Consider the following 7684-nt stretch of genomic DNA (forward strand, 5'->3'; position numbering starts at 1 on the left):
AAGACCCATTGTCAGACAGAGATACGTTGGAGATGGTCAGAGTCGAGACTCCTCTTGTCAGGTCTCCATGATTCAGAGTGGTTCTGTCTCTGTACTGAAGCATCTGGGAATCAGGGTCGTCGCGCCGACTTCGATAAACATGAACGTAACGGGTGTGTCCTCTATTCCATTCCACTGTTTGAGAGGACAGGTCGGTGGGGGGGTCCAGACGACACTGAAGAGTCGCAGATCCTCCCTCCACGGCCTCGAGAGGCTGAGAGGGAAGAAATGCAAAAGGTTGTCCTAGGTAAAAAAAAAGAAAGAAAGAAAAGTTATCCGTTTTAAATCATTGAGATTGAATCATGTTAAAAACAGACGCTCTCTTATACTTAGAAACAATCATAAACATCATTGTGTAAATATTTTCTAAAAGCACCATGTCATGACTGCTCATATAATGAACACACAGAGTGGGTAACTGCCCCAAAATGTATTATAAAATAGTGTCTAACATCACTAAAGCAAATACGACATTGGAGATCCTGCCGAGTAAAACTAAATGTCCGACGATGTTGATTCAACTCTGATCATAAGTGTTATTGTTGCAGTGTTTCCCATACATTGATTAATTTGTCAATTAAATATCGTCCGCCACAAATAGATCTCATTACAAAAAATGCTGTTGTGGTCTAATGGACTACTAGTTAACATATTCAGATAATAAGCTTATACAAAAAATAAAACTACGAACACATAAACTATGATATATAATTATAGGTTAATATAATCAGCAGTTTTTAAAGTAGCTCCACCTTTACCAAGTGAATTATAATAATACAGTAATTGTATGTATATGATTATAAAATTAAACATTACACACAATAACTACTTTTGATGCAAGTACTGATGCACTTTCAGTTTGTATGCAGGACTTTTAATTATAACTTAATTTAAACTTATATTTGAGTAAAACATCTCAGTACTTCTTGCTAATAATCACCCTTAGGGAAAATAACACAGTTGAAACTCTAAGCGTAATTTAAAAGCTCAAATAAAAGCGTTTAACCTACATCTCATGTTGACATTTCAACAATATCCACCATAGCAAACATAACATGGTGCCAGCGGCAATTGCGTACAGTATGTTTAACAAACACATCAAAAAATACAATCTATGATCAATACATTATATTTCACATCATTAAAATCCAAATCTGCAAAATAACTTAATTCAAAGTTGTACCTGTAACCTTTAAATAGAGAAAACAGTACCGATGTCAGTACAATAACATAGTACTACTAACACGTTATATTGTAAATAACTACACACTCGTGCAGACCGTGTAGCTTTGCCGTGTTGACATCTAACTTTGTAGTTTAACTTACCGGCGGCAGCCAACATGAACATAGTCTGTGCCATGAGCAGCTTCCCGATCATTATTACACCGATATCGCCTTAACTCAAATTCAAAAGAAGATATAATAAAACCGTGTCACCTGCTCTGCTCTGTTTTAAACTCCGCGGGAGTGAACGCCGCACGGATAGGGAGTGACGTCAGTGACAGCACCTACGTCACTTCCGGGCAAACATTACAGCTGTCATCTTCCATGTTATGAATGCAGGACTTTTACTTTAGTAGACTAGAGCGTTATCTAAAGCATGTGGTACAAGTAGTTTTATTTCACAAAATAAATACATCTAAACTACTAACTAATAGCCTACTGTGTTTATGAGAGCTGGTAAAGGAGCAGCTAGTTTGAATGGAGGCGTGTGGTGCAGTGAGTTGTGCGTTGGTGTTCGGATCAGGGTTCAAACCCCACTGCAGTCAGCATGTCGTTGTGTCCCTGGGCAAGACACCTCACCACAAATTGCTCCTGTGGGGATTGTCCACAGTATTGAGTATGGAAGTAGCTTTGGATAAAAGCGTCTAACCATGGACATGTAATGTAATGAATGACTTTGTATACTGCAGGGTAGCTTGTGAATTTACTCCAAGTGGAACTAAAGTCTGATTTAACACTTGATTAGATTTCATATCATCCATCCAGATCTATAAAGTAACTATGGTGCTCTTAATATTCTACTTTTACTGAGTAACATTTTGAATGCAGGACTTTTACTGTAACAGAGACAGAGTATTCCTACACTCTGGTACTTCTACTTTTACTCAAGTACAAGATCTGAGTACTTCTACTTTTACTCAAGAACAAGATCTGAGTACTACTCCCACCTCTGAAAGCTCTGCTGATCAACACTCAAGTCCAGAAGGTGGCAGCAAATGCATTTCAAAGCTGTTTGACATCCGCCAACAGAAGGAGGAAGAGGAGGAAGAGAAGAATGGTGTACTATTTTAAGAAATAAAAACATTTGATCTGAAGGTATCAGAGTTGTTATAGTAGGACTATTGTATTAGACTGCATTAGATGTATTAGTGCAAGCAAAAAACTGGCGAGTATATTTCTTTAAATATTGTATATCGAGCATTTATTTTAATAATATAATTAAACTTCTATATTATGTTTAGGATATAAGATGACACATGTTGCAGGTCCTACAATTACCCAATAAGGCAAGCTGTACAATAACTTTACCCACATTGACAAAAGCACCACTTTCTTTAAAATGTGGGGAGAGTAACTGCAATGGAAATGAATTAAAGAGTATTGAGCATTACATGTTAGTTTCCCTGCAGTTCAACCTGTAGTCTCTGAGTTCAACAAGCACAGATATTAAGGTTTTCTGCAGAGAATACACGAGCTCTCCTAAAATCATGAATTAAATAATGAACTACATCTTCTTCAATATTATTCCCCCAACTTGGGTTTATAAAATATAATAATATATATAATAAAATGAAAGTATCAGTAAGATTATTACCTGAGAGAAACTGTGAGAGTAGTCCACATGTTGAAAGCTGTCTGTAGAATGTGAGGAGAAACGAAAAGTGGGCGGAGTCTCGGGTTTATTTCCGTTCAGTTTGGCGGGTTATTTTGTCGATCTCAGGCCCAATCCCAAACCACGCCCTACACCCTCCCCCTACACACTCCCCCTCCGTGACGGAGTGAACTCCATGGAGTGACACTCAGCTCAACGAGGCTCCCTCCTGTCAGATGGAGGGAGTAAATACAGCGGCAATCTTTGGGACAAACTTCCCTCTCTCCGGCAGAAACAGGAAATGCCGTAAATGTGTGTAACAACGGTTTCAAATCAGCATCTCATACATACAAGTACAACACACACAAACATACAATTAATGACTAAAAATAAAACTCCAAACATCTTTAATTAATTGTTTTGGTAAAGCTCTTTTAGTTTTAAACCTGATGTTTATAAGATTCTTAGTGTTTGCAACCGCCTTTAAATATACACAACTTTATAATAAAATGCACACAAGATCTGAGTACTTTTACTTTTACTCAAGTACACGTTCTGAGTACTTACCATAGGTACTTACTTGTACTCAAGTACAATATCTGACTGCTTCTACTTGTACTCAAGTACACGTTCTGAGTACTTCTCCCTCCTCTGGGATTCATATTACTGTTTCATTAATGTGTGTGTTGCATTTTACTGCTGTCGATGTTTAAGGTTGTGCTCATTGTTCCTTCTTTAAGGCTGTTTAATCTACAGCAGTGCATTATATTCAATAAGATCACATGTCTTGTAGCATCCTTTCAGACTTTGAGAGTTTCTCAGAAGAACACCCTTCAGCTTTGTGATGATTCGTTTCCCAGCTGATCGCGTGCGCACTTGTGTGGCATTGTTTGGGATGACCTAATTAAAATAGCGTCCCCCAAGTAAAAAATATCCCCACTACGCCACTGTAGGCTATATATATATTTATTTTTATAGTATATATATACTAACTGTGCTTTCCCCCCCAAAAAAGTTGTACATTAAAGAAGTTAAGTACATGTTATGTTCTAAAGCCGTGGAGGGCGGTAGTTTATAAACCAAAGAGTAACCGCCCTTACGGGACGCACTAATAAGTAAAGCGAACGCACCCGCAAGGACACCTGGCCTCCTATTGGTTGAGGGATTTTGACAGGGTTGTTGCACAACAGATCCGAGCGCGCACAGAAGAAATCTGAGGTTACCTACTGTAACCCCAGCTTCTATGAGTAAATGGCGCAGCCCTCTAAGGCTATCGCTATTGGGTAATCCCCCTGCGCCCCCGCGCAGCACTGAAACACTTGTAGTCCACGCCCACCCGCAAGGTGGGCCCCACCCTCGGGCCTCCTTCCGGTATAAATAGGAAGGTGGCCCAGCAATCTGCTCCCATACAACATAACTTTTCTTTAGCTATTCGTAGAGCCAGTGGGGCCCCGCACTTAGAGGGCTGCGCCATTTACTCATAGAAGCTGGGGTTACATGGCGCGCCACATAGCAGGACAGCGCGCGCACCGGACAGAGGAGATTTAGAAAAATAACGGGGGTAAAAACCGCGCAAGACACTGTTCCTGGGATGACAGGAGTGTTTCTTGTATCCCATGGAACTGCTGGGGGGAGAGGCTTCTCTGTGAAGTGCCGTAATGGTCTTCATGGTGACGAGCCACGCCATCGCCGCCGCTGCCCGTGAGGCAAAAGGGCTGCGAGGGAGTTTCCACACGCTGCCTTTCACTCCGTCTCTCCTCATGAGGCGCGTACACGCCCAGGGGATGAGAGGTGTGTGCATGCTGTCCCCACGAGGCGTTATAACGGTGCTCGTGGTTATTATGACCGTGTGTAGGAGGCATATCTGGGACAGAGGAATGCCGCGAGCTCTGCAGTTTATAAACCAATAGGTTAAAACAGCAGGCTTCTGCAGCGAATGAACCACCTCTTGAGTGTCCCCCTGTTGGAAGAGACCCAGGGGTATCATCACGTGACCAGCTGACGCCAACGCCGAGCAGCTGCGTCACGGAGAGGGCTGTGTGGGTTGTGACACGCCGGAGGAGAGCTGTCAGTTCTTCCCCTCGCTGCCGCGAGAGTTGCGCTCTCATGCTGGCTGAGTTTAACTCCACTCCCAGATAAACGATTGTCTGAGAGTGAAGAGGACAGCTCTTCTTCCAATTTATTATGAAACCCAGGCTTTGACAGATGCGATATGAGATGTACCGTCTGTAAAGCGACTTCCTCCCTGGGGCGAGCCAGCAAATAGCAGGTCGTCCAGAGGAAACAAACTCTCATCCCTCCTCTGTGTAGTGGCTCCAGCCTTCTCTACACAAATGTGAGGAGCCAGGAAATATTCGAACGGCAGACGATTGTCTGGTCTGATATTCCCTGAATGGAAAACGCAGGAATTTCCTGTGTTTCGGGATGATGGGTACGTGGAAGTAGGCTATGCATCCTTCAGGTGGAAGTGAACCAGTCGTCCTGGTGAAAACATTCCAGCACCTGTTTGATCGTCAGCATGTGGAATACTGACAGATCCAGGATGTCTCATTCCCCCAGTCTTTTTCGGGATTAGAAAATTAACGGGAGTGAAAACCCCTGATTTTCCTCCCTTTGAGGAACCCTGGAAATATCCTCTTTCAACAGGAGTTCCAGCAGCTCGGATTGGAGCGCAAGACATAGCTTCTGGGAGGACAGGAGTGTTTCCTGTATCCCATTGAACTGTGGGGGTGGGGGAGAGGCGAACTGCAGGACGTATCCTCTGCTGATCAGCCTGCTCATCCATCTGTCCATCAGACACACGCGCTGCTACTCTGAGAAACACTCTAAGAGCGGGCGCACATGCTCGAGATGTTCTGTGGTCGTCATGGCAACAAGCCACGCCAGGGAGTCTCCACACGCTGCGTTTCACTCCGGCTCTCATCATGAGGCGTGTACACGCTCAGGGGATGAATGGAGGTGTGTGCAGTGCTGTCCACACGAGGCGTTATACTAGCGCTCATGGGTTTATTATGACCGTGTGTAGGAGGCGTATCTCGGACAGAGGAATGCCGCGAGCTCTGCAGGTTATTAACCGAGGTTAAAACGGGCAGGCTTCTGCAGCGAGCCCTGCTGGTAATCAACAGATTAGTGGCAGCCGGCTTAATTAGCGAGCTCTGCAGTTAATTAACCGATAGGTTAAAACCAGCAGGCTTCTGTAGCGAGCCCTGGCGCCGTGGCGCTGCGGGCGCTACCGCTGGGGGCACTCAGCCTGGAATACTGCTCATTCCCCCGTTCTGGCTTCTCTGTGATGTGCTGTAATGGTCGTCATGGTGACGAGCCACGCCATTGCCCTCGCCGCCGCTGCCCGTGAGGCGAAAGGGCTGCGAGGAAACCTCCACACGCTGCGTTTCACTCCGGCTGTCATCATGAGGCGTGTACACGCTCAGGGGATGAGTGGAGATGTGTGCAGTGCTGTCCACATGAGGCGTTATACCGGCGCTTATGGGTTATGACCGTGTGTAGGAGGCGTATCTCGGACAGAGGAATGCCGCGAGCTCTGCAGGTTTATTAACCGATAGGTTAAAACCAGCAGGCTTCTGCAGGGAGCCCTGCTGCCTACTTAATCAACGGATTAGTGGCAGCCGGCTTAATTACCGGCTCCGCTTCCTCGGAGGCTCTCACGGAGCCGACCAGGAGCGGGGGAGCCTCACTCCCATTTGACTCGCCGCCGGGAGATCCTGTCTCCGGGGTTGCAGGGGAGCGGAGACGTGGGACGGAGCCCCTGCAGCCGCCGGGGCGGTTGCTGTGGGCGTCTCTCCGCTTGCGGCCTCCTGTGGCCGGCGTGGACGCCGCGGCTGCTGCGGGCGTTGGTGCCGCTGTGGCAGCTCAGCCAACTGGAGCCAGCTGTACATGCTGGCGAATGCCGTCCACCTGTTCCTTCATGAACTGGGGTCCGAACAGCCCGTCCGGGCTGATTGGAGCGTCCAGAAGCACTTTTCTGGCCGTCTCCGTAACAGACGCCGCCGCGCTGTGTTGACGGAGAGGGGGAAAGCATGTTCGGCCGCCAAGCTGGCACCCTGCTCCGACTCTGTCTCCCCCGTCCGGGGGAGAGGAGGGAGGGGAGAACCGAACGGTGAACCGTGGAGGGAGGCGGGGCAGGAGTTGCTTCGGACTCCTGCCCGGCACTCTGCCCCAGGGACACGAGGCCCCGTCTGCGGGCTCGTAAGCCTGGACGGGCCAATCGTCCTCCTCGGCCACAGCAGCAAGAGTGTCCGCTCTCCGCTTCCTGTCGCCCGAGGGGAGACGAGAGCAGTGCATGCTACCTGCTGGTTTAGAGCCGCGTACGCGTGCTCTGACCCCCGGCAGGATTCGCATACTGCTTTTATCTCTGCAGGTCATAACTCATTATGAACCCAGAGCCACATGAGGGACAACCACGGACGCAGTTGTTGCTCATGATGATTCTCAATTGCTGTGCTTCAGTAACTGTGCTGGTTTGCTGAAAAAAAGAGGGAGCAGATTGCCGGGCCACCTTCCTATTTATACCGGAAGGAGGCCCGAGGGTGGGGCCCACTTTGCGGGTGGGCGTGGACTACAAGTGTTTCAGTGCTGCGCGGGGGCGCAGGGGGATTACCCAATAGCGATAGCCTTAGAGGGCGAAGCCATATACGAAATAGAACTGAGAGCAGACATTTCGCGAGTGCACAGAAACAGCCTGAGTGCTAGGAGAAGGTTTTAAGCTGGAACACAGGAAATCTGTAAACAGCAATATATCTGAGTGCAAGCGTACAGTTTGAGCCGAAGCAGAGCAAATCTAAGCGCAAGCAGGCCCTATTTGAGTGTGAGGAC

This window comes from Notothenia rossii, assembly GCF_949606895.1.
Source record: "Notothenia rossii genome assembly, chromosome: 1".
NCBI lineage: Eukaryota > Metazoa > Chordata > Actinopteri > Perciformes > Nototheniidae > Notothenia > Notothenia rossii.